The sequence below is a fragment of the Trichosurus vulpecula genome, chromosome 4, assembly GCF_011100635.1.
Source record: "Trichosurus vulpecula isolate mTriVul1 chromosome 4, mTriVul1.pri, whole genome shotgun sequence".
Lineage (NCBI taxonomy): Eukaryota > Metazoa > Chordata > Mammalia > Diprotodontia > Phalangeridae > Trichosurus > Trichosurus vulpecula.
In genome coordinates this window covers 249,052,149-249,066,072 of record NC_050576.1, presented here as the reverse complement: position 1 = coordinate 249,066,072, position 13,924 = coordinate 249,052,149, and the positions used below count along the sequence as shown (strand labels likewise).

At 39.4% G+C, this 13,924-nt stretch overlaps 1 pseudogene; it reads right to left on the bottom strand.

Annotated features, from left to right (window-relative positions):
• The window catches only part of LOC118847065, a 42,365-nt pseudogene extending 32,254 nt beyond the window's left edge, over nucleotides 1–10,111 (bottom strand).
• Between the last annotated feature and the right edge of the window lie 3,813 nt (nucleotides 10,112–13,924).

Genomic DNA, 13,924 nt, shown 5'->3' with positions numbered 1-13,924 from the left:
AACTCCCATTAGGTCTACATAAAATATGTAGATTTGTATTTTCATAGCTGAAAACAGTTTTTGAAGAACTGAAGATAGAAATAACCATCAAGGCATTATGATATATTAGGAACGAGTTCAAATTTCACCTCTAATACTTATTTCCTACGTAACTTTGGGCGAGTTTTTCTTTTCTCCGAGCCTTAGGTTCCTCATCTGCAAAATGAAAGCAAGAAAAGGTGTAGAGTACTTTCCAGTTTCATTTCTATGATCTTATCATCAGATAGTGTAGGTGTGAAGAAAGGAAAAGAGAGAAAAAGAAAAATGAAAGAATGGCCCGAAGTGATGAGAGAACATTGTTATTGTACCTACATTTACGCTAGTCTACAAGGTAATTTATTCTAGCACATTTTACATATCTGTATGTGTGTCTGACACATACACATACATATATGTGTATACACACATATACACATGTGTGTATATATAGACATCCACATATACAGACATATATGCACTTATATGCAACACACATATATAACGTACATACATACGTACATATACATGCATATTTATATATACATACACATATATACATACACACACTATCTATCATCTATCTATCTATACATCATGGGCACACAGAGACCAGCAAAGCAGAGGGGATGGCAAGCCAGCCTCCCGGTCATGAAGACTGAAATTCCAAATCTGCCTCTGCCATGTGCGGGCTGTGTGACTCCAAGCAAGCCAGGTAACCTGTCAGTGACTCAGCCAGCTCCCCAAGGCTAAGCTGCATTATAGGAGGCAGTAGGGGGCCTTGGTAATGGAACTTTTCTCAACAGGAGTTCTCCACACGAATGTAATCAGAGATCTGAACAGTTACGCAGACTAATCAATAACATGAATTTCTTCCTGGCTCACATCAGAAAAGAGCTTAAAAACTTGGGGTGATATTTGCTATTACTAAAAGATGGTTGAATTGGCTATTTCATATTGGAAATTTGTAACTGTTTCTATCAGAATGATGATAAAGGCGCAGGTAGAGGTAGACAAGCAGTTTGCCTCTCTCTACAGTGGAGCAGTCGGAAATGATTTTTCCTCATAACCAATTTTGCTCTTTCTAAATAAATATTGTTTTTCTCTGAAAATATGATAAATAACACAATACAGGGGATAAATTATTGGACTTACAGCCAGAGACATCTAGGTTTGAATTGCAACTCAGACACTTGTTTCCAGCTTTGCTATTACCAAAAAGGACTATATTTTGGTCTATATGAGGCCTTTCTTTTCGTCACTGAGATATCTGAGTTAAAGGACAGAGCTTTTATCTTTTAAACAACATTGCAGCAGTAGTGATTTTCTATATTTGGAATCTCGGAAAAGCATAATTTTATAAGGAGCAGAAGTGCAGTTAAACAGGAGCCAGGATGAGAGATGGATACTACAGCGCATTTCCCATAATGCCCCATGCACAAGTAGCATAAGGAATCTCAAAATATGGGACAGAAAAGGTTGGTAGATTGGTTAAAGAACAAGAATAAGGTATGACAGATGAAGAGTCCAAGTGCTCTGCTAATACTCATGACATATAAATAAGGCCCAGAGGAAGGCCTCTGGCTCAATCGGATTCTATGGGAGAACATAAAAAAGAGTTACACACCATGAGAAGGTGTAGAGGGGTTATTTTTCATCCTTGGCACTGTTGAATTCAACTAAAACTTTTTTTAATAATTAAAAAAAACTTTTTCTATCATTCATTTTTGTTTGGTTATTGGGTGTAGGGAAATCCTAGTGTAGAAATACTATCTGTTCACGTAGAATAGCATCTTGTCTGAAACTTAGCACCTTAGGAAGTTGTATGGGACCTCTAAAGGTTAAGAGACTTAACTACTGCAATAGCAGGACTTAAACCCAGGTCATCTTCCTAACCTTATAGCCAGTCCTCTTAGCCATCATGCAACAATATGCCACTAAATTATAAGACGCTTAAGGCGCAGGGCCACGTCTTCTATATGTTTATCTATATCTATATCTATATCTATATCTATATCTATATCTATATCTATATCTATATCTATATCTATATCTATATCTATATCTATATCTATATCCATATCCATATCCATATCCATATCCATATCCATATCCATATCCATATCTATATCTATATCTATATCTATATCTATCTATCTATATATATATATATATACATACATATATATATATACATCTCCCCCACAGAACTTAGCATGTTATCTTATACATATTAAGAACTAACATATTGGATAGATAGATTCCTTTGCCATACTACCAGATGTGGCACCATGAGTGACCTGATGAGCGTTATCACAGACAAAAGAAATACAGTGGGAGAAGTGAAACAAGTCTTTAAGACATGTCCTAAACCTCGACTGTCACAGAAATATAATAGTCTCTGGCAGAGATGGCCCATACACGGCCCACAGGCCGCACACCGCCATTTCTGAGTGCCGCCTGAAGCAAATTAAAAGGTAACTTGGAAACGTTTAGCAAAACAAGTAAATTCAATTCAGCATCGATAATGTTAATTTGAGATCTTCTGCATCAATACGTGGCCCAAAGGGATCCATTTCTGCTTGAGTTTGACATCATTCACCCACGGAAAAGCTGAGTGATATATCAGAAAGGTGAGAGGAAATGCCAACAAACCGGTCAACCATCACAGACCTGAAGATACAAGATCAGGGCTAAAAGTACAGTCATTTGAAGTCATAAACTAAGTCACACTGCTGTTAATTTCTATTATAGGTATCATATGGCTGCGTATTATTTTATCCTAAGGCAAATGGATGGAAACATATTTAGAGAGAGAGGAAACATCGGTTGTAACATGGCAGAAAGGTAGGAATATACAGATAAAGAGCTGAATAATTCAGTCCAGTGGCCATAGTACATGTTTTCATCGCAAGTGAAGCTTCTTTTTGGAAAATATGTGGTTTTAGAATGGAACTTGTTCTGGTCTAACATTATTTTCTTACCCTTTCTACTTCCAAATGAACAGCCATGTTTTAAAAGGGCAAGTCACAGAGATATTTTCCGGTACCTTGTCAAAGCACAGCTGAAAAGACCCAATTCTGACAGTCTAATGACAGTAATTTGGTCTTACTTAAATTAAATGATCTTAGTTTGTTCCTTCTCTTCTTCCCTGATATTCCTCATCTACAGTGCTAAGGCCCAATGTGCATGTTCCGTCTATGACTTTTGAAGAGAGAGAAATTACATTTCCCCCATGTCCTTACTTGGCAACGACAATTTGTTTAGGTAAAACGGGCAGGGGAAGAAAGGGCGATTGTGCATTATTTGTATATGGAATTTGCCTACACCAATTCATACCAACTCCTATTACCAATTCTAGCAAGATGAAAGATCTACTGCTCGACTTTTTCTCCAATTTAAAGAAAAATGTCATTTGTTTTTATATCACCTCTATTTCTGAATATATCCTTCTCCGAATCACTTGCAACAAATGCAAAATGGAAGGAAAAAATGCCCTTCATCAAAACCAACAAATATATCAACTGAATCTGACAATATGTACAGTAGTCCATATCTATATTCCCTCACCTCAGCCAAGAGAGGAAAGGTGACATATTTTCTCAATACTTTTCTTGGACCAATTTTGGTCATTATAATTATAAACCATATAATTTCTTTTAGCTACTACCATTTGCATTGATATAGGTTCTGTATAGGAAATTATCTAGGCTTTGATTAATTCACGTTGTGTCAGTTCATATATCATCCCCTAACTCTCATTCTGTTTCTTACAGCACAATAATGTTCCATTGTATTTCTTTCTTGCCACCATTTCTTTAGCCATTGTTAATAGATGGGCATCAGCTTTTGTTTCCAGATCATAGCTAATGTAAAAGTGCTGTTATTAATATTTTGGTCCAGACAGAAAGCTAGATGGAGCATTGATCTAGGGCTTATTATGTGTCAGGCACTTGGCTAAGGAGTGGGTTGATAAATATGAGCAAAATGAAGACAGTTACTGCCCTCAAGGAGCTTATGTTCTCTAAGATGTTCAGTCTCTGCAACTCGTGGCCAATCAACTTACCTCACTGTCCTCATCTGTAAAATGAGGGGGCTAGACTAGGTTATGCTTCATGTTTCTTCCAATTTAAGAACTCTATAATCCTATGCAGCTCCTCCACAAACCCTTTTTCTGATTACTCAATCCAGTTAGCATTTATTAAACACCTACTCTGTGCTAGGCACTATGAAGGCAAAAATGAAAAAGTCCCTACCCTCTAAGAACTTGCTTTTCCTTCGGGAAGACAAAATACATACAAAGAAAATTAAATACAGATGATAAACAAAGTAAATGTAAAACATATCACCCTCTCCAGCTAGCTTTTTATTTTTTTGAGATTTTTTTTTATTTTTAGTTTACAACACTCGGTTCTACATAATTTTGAGTTCCAGATTTTCTTCCCCCTCCCCCCTCTCCCTCCCCAAGACAGCATGGAATCCGGTATAACTTCGCATTGAACTTATATACATACTGGTCAAGTTCCAGCTAGCTTTTCGATAGCTTCCATTGTCAATTGTACCAGTAACCATGATCTGGCAACTTAAACCTTTAATCCCCAAAGCCTTCACCTGAGGGTCCCACTTCCCTGCTCAGTTGCTATGCTATATCTATCACTGCTATATTTAGGCCTGGCTCCAGCTCTTCTCTGCCACCAGTTGTCATTTTAGAGAACATGTACCCTCTACCTGTCTTTAAGTTCTGAAACTATTATTACATTACATCAACCCTATCACTGATCCCCAAAAGAGTCCGTCTATAATCTTATGTCTACTCATCACCTTAGTAACTTTCCAAACCAAAGTGATCCTTCCTGGCAACCATTCCCCTCTATATGCTGCCTCTCCCTATTGGAATGTAATCTCCTTGAAGGCTTTTAATTTTACCTTTGCCCCACCAATGCTTACCACAGCATCTGGTACATACTTAATAAAAACGATTTCATTCATTTCTAGTGGAGATGATTAATACCTAAGGATCAGGAAAGGTCTCAGATAGAAAGCGGTAACATTAAAAGAAATGCATGATTTCAAGAGGCAGATGGGAGGATATGGCAGATTAGTTGACAATTTAAGCAAAGGGAAACATGAGGGACATGGAACATCACGCATTCCTTTTGGGTAAGAGGAACCACAAGTAGGCCAATTTGGCTAAAACGCAGAGCACACAAAATGTGCTCTACATGAAATAAGGCTGGAAAGGTAGGCTAGAGCAGATTGTAAAAGGTTCTAAATGCCAAACAGAAGAGATTATATTCTTATCCTAGAAGCAATAGCCCATCCTCACACTATTCCAACTCTAGCAGTCATGGTATTCCAAAAAAAAAATAGATTTGTAGTCAAATGAGCAGGGTTTAAAGCCAAGTTTTGATACTTATTACCTACGTTGACCTCATACAAGTCACTCAGGCATCTCTAACCTCAGTTTCTCATTTATAACATGATGTGGTTGGACTAGACGACCTCCAAGGTCCCTTCTTACCCTTGAACCACGATTCTAAGAATGTACATTTTGAATTCTAGCCCTGACACGTAACACTCAAATTAATTAGCCTTCTGGGTCTCAGTTTATTCATATATCACATGAAAGACTTGGACTAAATGATCGCCAAGGGCTCTTATAGCTATTTCTTGTTAGCTTTTGTTTTTCTTTTCCAATCTCATTACATTATAAGCTCCTTAAAGGACAGACCCTGGACACATACATTAGCACAAGACTTAGGAACCAAAGGATTTTCAAGGCAAAATGAATCTTACAGTTAAGTGAACCCAATTCTTTGTTGACAGATTGGATAGAAAAACAAAGCCATAATTACTTCTCTAGTCTGATCGGTAAAGTTGTTTTAAAGAGATTCCACATTGATTCGATATATCAATGATATCTCACCACCCTGAATATGGTACTTTTCGGGTTTTGAGTGAAAACACAGGTGCAGTATTACTTCCACGAGGGAATCTTCATAGCTATCCCCATCAACACTAATAAGGTTACCAGCTGCATGCATAAGGGGAAGACAATATATCAAGAGTTGAAGTGTAAAACCCCATCCCCAAATAGATTGAAATATCAAAGCAATATAGCAGATAAATTCCAATTTTATTGGATTGCCTGTCAAGACAAACCACCGTCAGAAGAGCCCCAGCAGGGGATAGCTGATGCTTCCCAGCAGCTCACTGTGGGGTTCTGCTGATCAAGAATTTGTTCCAGCATGCAGAAACCCCGTGGGAAGCTACAGGCAGGAGGAGGAAGAACTTAGTATGACAGTATGGAAGTAGGGGAAGTGAGGAGTCATCCTCATTGGACCTCATGGGGAGCAACAGCTAGCTCACCTTATTCAAGTCAATGTTTTGCTCATAAATATTCATTAATCAGCTGGTTCAACAAGTATCTACTTAGCACCTGTTGTGTACTGTGTTAAGTCCTAGAGACTCAACATACAAAGAAGTATCCCCTGACTTTAAAGAATGACCTTATGTCTTGTTGACAATAAGCATCTATATAATATACACACACTAAATATGAAGAAAGGTGGAAAAGTCACAGGAGCCAAGTAGAATAAGAGAAGCTTCTTGTAGGAAGAGATATTTGAGAAGACTTTGGAAGAAACTAGAGCTCTGAAGATGTTGAGATGGGAGGGAGAGGATTTCAGGCATGGGGGTTAGGGAGTAAAAAGACACATGACCAGAAGATGGCATGAAGCAATGAGGAGCAGCGAGAAGGGAAGTTTGCATATTCATGCATTTTATAGCTGTAACAACATCAATCAGGGTACATGCTATTTGAGGGCAAGAGGTAGCTTCTCAATGGTGGAGGCAGTGTAGCATTGGCTCTGGAGTTGGCAGGATCTGGTTTTGAGACCTGGCTCTGCTACTTGGGACTTTGTGTAAGTCCCTTATTTTGCTAAGTTTCAATTTCTTCACAGACTAGATGAATCCCTGAGGTCTATTTTAGCTTTAAGATCATAGGGTTGTGTCAATGTGGCATGGTGAGAAAAGTATCTTTCCAATAAATAATACCAGATTTTAAATATTAGGTCTGCCACTTACAAACTATGTGACCAAGGATAAGTCACATAACTCCGTGAGCCTCAGTTTCCTTATTTCTAAAATAGTCAATAAGCATTTATTAAGTATCTGCTATATGCCAGACACTGTGCCAAGTGCTGAGAAACCAAGAAAGGCAAAATCTAGCCTCTGCTCTCAAGGAACTCAGAATCAAATGGGAGAGACAATACACAAACAAGATACACACAGGATCAATTAAGGATAATCTTGGAGGAAAAAGACCATCATTAAGGAGAACTTGGAAAGGCTTCTTGCAAAGCTGTTGTGAGGTTTGAAAGAGCTAATCTGTATTTAAAGTTTTGCATAGACATTTGAGCACTATTACATGCTAAATCTAGTTATCTAAATTTCCATCTCTCCCATTGCCTTCTCAGCAGAGACAATGATGAACCTTTTTTATTTTAAAAAAATAATAATGTATATTACTGCAGATAGGTAAAGAAGGATGGAGATGATGTCAAGGGGTTTTGAGATAGATAGATAGATCGATAGATAGATCGATAGATAGACAGATGTGAAGGGAACTCATTGTAAATGGCCTCTAACTTTTCAGTAAAGTAAGTGACAAAGTCTTCTTTTGAGAGGGTGGGAGAAGGTGATGTGGGAGACTTGAGGAGAGAAGGGAAGAAATAAACAGTATGTGTGACAGGATCAATGGAGGAAGAATAAAAAGTTTTGTCTCACTGAAGAGTGGACTCAGTTGAAATCAGTTTGTAGTAGGTCCAGTCTGGATAGGAGTGAATCAATTTCTGTACATTAAAAGGCACTCACTACCACGAGGAGCAACTGGAATGTTCAACTTTCATGCCTTGCCAACTTCTACGTATCGATAAAGGTAAAAGGAGAGATGTGTCCAGCAATAAACTTTTGAATGATGGATGTCCTGTAGAAATTAAGGACTGTTGTCACAGATCTGTAGGACATACAGTTGGAAGGGACATAACTTGTACCACCCCCTCAATTTCCTTTTGAGGAAACTTAGGTAGATCATAAATGGTGGCCAGAGCATAGACTCAGAGCCAGAAGGGCCTTCAGAGGGCATCCGGTGACCATCATTTCTTTCATTTTCCCAATAGGGAAACTGAGAGGCAAAGTCACTCACCCAGAGTCACCCAGGTAATTGTCAGAGTTGGGCTTCAAACCCAGGTCCCCTCTGGGCTCTTTCCCTATTCTCATCCTCTCCTGCTGGGCACAGTTCCTAGCAAGTGGTTGATAAATGCTTACTGACTGAAAGACTGGTTAGATTTCAACTTTCATCTTGGCTCCAATTCTAGGATTTATAGCATTAATAAGGCTGCCTGTGTGAATAAGTCAATAATCAAAGGGTCATAGATTTTATATTATTTTTAATAATTATATTTTTATAATTATAGATTATTGCTACAAAGAACTCCAGAAGTCATCAAGTCCAGACCCTTCCTTTTACAGATGAGGACAGTGAGACCCAGCGAAATCAAATGACTTGCCTAGGGTCACGCAACTAGTTAAGTGTTTAAAGCAGTATTTGAATCCAGATCATAATGATTCCAAATCCAGTGCTCTACCTCCTGTGTTACGCTACCTGTCTGTAACTTTTATTTCTTTAAAAAAAATAGCATATAGGCACTAGCATCCTCAAGACTAGTTAAATGCCCAGCTATCAACAGTTAGTATACGTTGTCAGTGGTAGCATTTGAATCCAGATCTTTGGATTCCAAGTTCAGATTCCCCCGGCCCGCCCCTCCCCCCCATTCTCTCATGCCGCCTCTCTTCTGTAACGAGGTGTCCATCCATACCCTTATCCTGGTAGCTGCTGCCTATGTCCAAGGGTGGGTCAATTATTCTTAACGACTTGACCACCTTCTATGTCAATAGTCTTGAGGCGGCCTCTCTTCTCAGGAGATTTCTATGGAGAGAAGGACCTTCAGATCTCTGACCCTGCTCTGGCATCTGTTAAGGACAGGGTCTCCTGCTAGCTCTCCCTGAGGTGAAGCTGAAGTCAATCTGTTTCTAGCCGGCTGTTCCCTTCACATCCACCAAGTCCGCCATCTCTCACTTAATATCAGAACATTGTATGAACCCCTAAGGTCAAAGGCTCACATCATCACAGAAAGAGAAGGAGGGGGAGGGGAGGAAGAGTCATCCTCATAGTAATCAAAGCAATCATCATAGTAGTAGTAGGAATAGGGACTGGTCCTGTGATTTTATGGCCATAGACAACCACTGGGTGAAGAGCTTCCCTTACCTATGTAGAGCCATATCTCCTCTTCAACTTAAGCCTTGAAAATCTGCCTACATCTCCAAGACTTTTAGTGACTTGCGGGGAATCACATGGTCATTATATATTGGAGGCAAGACTTGAACCCAGGTTTTCCTCATTTTGAAGCCAGCTCTCTACAAATACAGTGACTTCACCTATTTATAGGTCTTCAAAGTTTTCAAAGAACTTTAGGTATATTATTTGAGCCTCACAACTTTTGTGAGGTAGCTGCTGTTATTATCCACATTTTAAAGCTGAAAGCACTGAGGATGCCAAAGGTTAAGTGATTTACTCAGGGTTACACAATTTAAACTCAGGTTTTCTTTACTCCAAGTCCAACAGCAAAGCAGCTAGGTTGTTTGGTGGATAGAGTGCTGGGCCTGGAGTCAGGAAGGCCTGAGTTCAGATCCAACCTCTGACATATACTAGCTCTGTGACCCTGGGCAAGTCACTTGACTTGTGTTTGCCTTAGTTTCCTGATCTGTATCAGAATTTTAATGAGGATAAATGAGACAACATTTGTAAGGTGCTTTAAAAAATATTAAAGTCCCATTTAAGTCCTAGCTATGATTAAACAACATGATACCTAGTTGCCTCACATCTCTCATTATGATTTATATTAGTAATGCTTTTCCTCCCACCAGTTGCCCCCAGCTGCAGTCTTCCCTGGATTAGGTCAACCTTACCACACTTCTCTCCATCGCTGCCCCCGATGATTTCTGAAACCTCAGCATGGACCGGTGTACAGAACATCCTCCCGCTCCATCAGAAGAATTCTGCCCCAAGAACACCTTCCACATATTCCCATCATGCACTACCCCACGTAAATCAGTGAATTACTGTGCCTCTCCCCGTGTCCCTAATAGTACCATCTTTCTGATGGAAGTGGCAGCCCTGAGATGCCAATTAGCACCAAAAGAAAATCCCTCAGAAACAAGATGACCTAACCCTAAAATCTAGCAACTGGAAAAGGACAGAGAAAGAGACAAATGAACACTTCATAGAAATCAGTGATCACACAGCCTGACATTTTCGATCAGTATTATGGAACAATCTCACACTTCATTCTTTATGGCCAGCATCGTTATATTTTTAGGTTGTTTTCTGGGGGATGCCATCATGTATTTCATGGACACCTAATGACTTCCAAGCCTGGTGCCTGTCTGGTGGACTCTGGGCACTCAGTAAGTCATCAATGATCATGAGCGTCTGGGAGCTTACAGAGTTTGAAATTATGGGATGTGTGTGTGTGTGTGTGTGTGTGTGTGTGTATGTGTTCAGAACAATGACATAAAGAACCACTGGAAAATCAGTCTTGACATCTGGCTTAAATATATCCAAATATCCTAATTCTATAGCAGAATACTGAAAGTAATCCTGCAGGAATTATAAAAGCAAGCTTGGTCCCAAAGAATAGATATGAAAGGATACTTTTCCCTGCTCTCATGTGTGCTGAGAGATCAATGGATGTGGAATATCATAGATATTGTCAGACTTTTTTCAATATGTTGATTGATATTGCTGATTTTTTCATCCTGTCTTTCTTTTAAAAATTATAATATGGGATGGGAGATGGGGTTTGGGACACAGGGAAATTTAGATGATGTTAAAACAAAAGATATCTAAAAAAATTTTAAAGCCGGAAATTGTCTGCCAGTTAGGAAAGTGTGTGAAGAAAGCTCACGTAGCTGCTGTGTGTTCCAACACCACGCAAGGTCAAATAACGAATCCCTTCAAATTGTGAAAGGTGTAAATGGGTGATTTCAATGGTGGAGGGAACTTCCACTGAGAGAGCTCCCTCAATGTTACAGATCTGCAATTGTCCTTTCATTTGTCCTCTTAAAAGATTTCCCTGGGGCACTTATGGCTTACCCACCAACACTGAGTCAGATTGTGTCAGAGACAGGACTTGAACCCAGGTATCTATCCACTACAAGTTGATTCACACATATGTATGTATGTATGTATGTATGTATGTATGTATGTATGTATGTATGTATGATGTACCCATGCATAAACATGACTATACGTATGGTGTACACATCCTTCTATGTGTGTATATACGTGTATATACATACATGTATATACACACATATATATTCTCATTTATATGTAAAGTGGCAGGGTAGATAGAAAGCTGGGCTGGAAATCAGGAATATATGGTTTCAAATCTCACTTCACACATATCTGTGTTGCTTGTGGTAGGGGGGATGATCGATGCCTTAGGCCTCTCTCTATGATTCAAAATTAAAAACTGAATTGTTGATTTGCATCCTAATGTGAGTTTCCAAAATGGGATAGAAACATGGACCAAAACAAAAATAAATAAAACAAGGAAATTCAGAAGGGAATGTTGGAATTAGGGCAATGGGGGTACTAAGGTATTAAATAAAGATGTATTTAATGGTAGGCTGGCACATGTACATGTACATACACAGATAGCATCAGCTTGTTAAGATGGTATCTCCACAGGGAGGAGGCTGTGAACTGCTTCTGGGAGCATTAGGATGTCTGGACTAAGCATGGACATTCCCTAACTGGTGATTCTGGGTGGTCTACCATTTTTAAAGTTAATTTCCAGGGAAAATTGAATCAAGGGACCTATCAGATCAAATATGATAATGTACACAAAACCCTTTAGCACAATGAAGTGAATTATAAATGTAGGTACTCATTGCTGCCACTGAAGGAGATTTGAGCATGCGCTCGATGGATAAGTGAAGCAGTCATTCATGCAAGGTATTACGGATACAAATGAAAAAGCAGGACAGCCCCTATTCCAAAGAGCTCTCATTTTAATGGAGGAGATAATACAGATAGAAGGTTTCAGCTGCAGGCCAATGGAAAATCCCATGATCCTTAGAGTGCAAATCTAAAGGTGATGCCTTTTTAAAAAGTCATTTCCACTAATAAAATGGTATCAATTTCAGATGTAGAATCTTTTGACCAAGGGCTGAGTCTTTTGGTAGAAAAAACTTTAATTTCTGAGTCTTCTGCAGCTATGGCTGGAGCCTCTGCAGTTTCCAGGAGGCATCTCCATAGATGTTGATTCTGAGGCTAAAGACAGTGGGTGGGGAGCATTGCTATTTCCAAGGCCCTTGGGTTCAAGGCCTTGGGCTATCTCTAGTAGGATGTGAGGTGAGATGGTGGTCACAGTGTTGGTAATGACTGAATTTGCCTGGCATGTCTTGCTTCCTAGTTTCCCCCCAGGGTGCCCTGATGTGTCTGCTAGGCTGATTTGCTGGCACTGTGAGGGGTGGTTGGTTGGCAGCTAGGGGAAATACCCAGGCCCCTCTCCACAGCAGCTCCCTTCTATGAAGGTGGATGAATGTGTGAGCTGGGTTGGAAAGACTGGTCATCTGAGCTACTTCAAGGGATCTTGTGTCTGTCTATCTATGGATTACAGTTGGTCAACAGTTTTTGATGGTGATGATGGGGAAGGTGAGACCCTTCTTCACAATGATTACTCCCCTCACTGATGGCTTAGAAGTCTAGGCTGGCAGCAAGTCCAGTGGCTTGGGGGACCCTGCTATTCCCAAGGCTCTTGAGTTCAGATCCTTGGCTGTCTCCATTAGGATCTGAATAGAAACAGCAGTCAAGGTGATTGTGGTATACATTTATGGTACATATCTGCCACCTGAGGATCAGCATGACTAAATTGGGAGACACTCATTCAAGAATGGGAGTGAGCCTGCAAGGTGAGAGAAGAATTAGCCAGAGCAGTTCTCAAAGACTGTCTAATAAGGCATAGGAATTTGTAGGCTAACTTAGGGTATGGGGAATCCACCTGGAAGAACCACAGATGCCTGGGGTACTGAAGCTAGTTAATGTTCCCTAATCTTAGTATAAATCCTAAAAATTTACTAATAGTATATTGCCACATAGTATTCGTTATGTTCTAATAGCACACTAACAGTGCTGCTAGGTAATACATTATATTAGGATAGGATAGGCTATATAGTTAAGAGTAACTGCTCCTGAGATCAAGTTTGATCATGTGATTAGCACAGTACCTGGCACATAGTATTCATGTAATAATCAATTGTTTTCTTTCTTCCCTCCCTCCCTCCTTTCCTTTTTCCCTTCCTTCCTAACTTCCTTCCATCTTTCTTCTCTTCCTCCCTTCCTTCCTATCTCCCTTCCACACATACATATTACATACCTATGTGTACATACACATGTATATATATATATATATATATATACATGTCACCCCAGGTAGGCTATAAATTCCTTAAAGACAGAGACCGATTTTGTCTTTTGTTTTGGTTTGGTTTTTTGGGGGGCTGTGTACTCCTAGCACATAGGACAGTGTTTGAAACATAACAGGTACTTTTAAAAAATTGTTAATTATAGTAATAATGATAATAACGTTAGCTAGCATTTATATAGCACTTGAAAGATTTTCAAAGGGCCATACAAAGGTCATCTCTGTTGACTCTCACAAAAATCCTGTAAGGTGGGTGTGATTATTGCTTCCATTTTACAGATGAGGAAGCAGAGTTTAACTTACTTGCCTGGAGTCACACATCTAGCAAGTATCTAAGGCAGGATTTCAACTCAAGC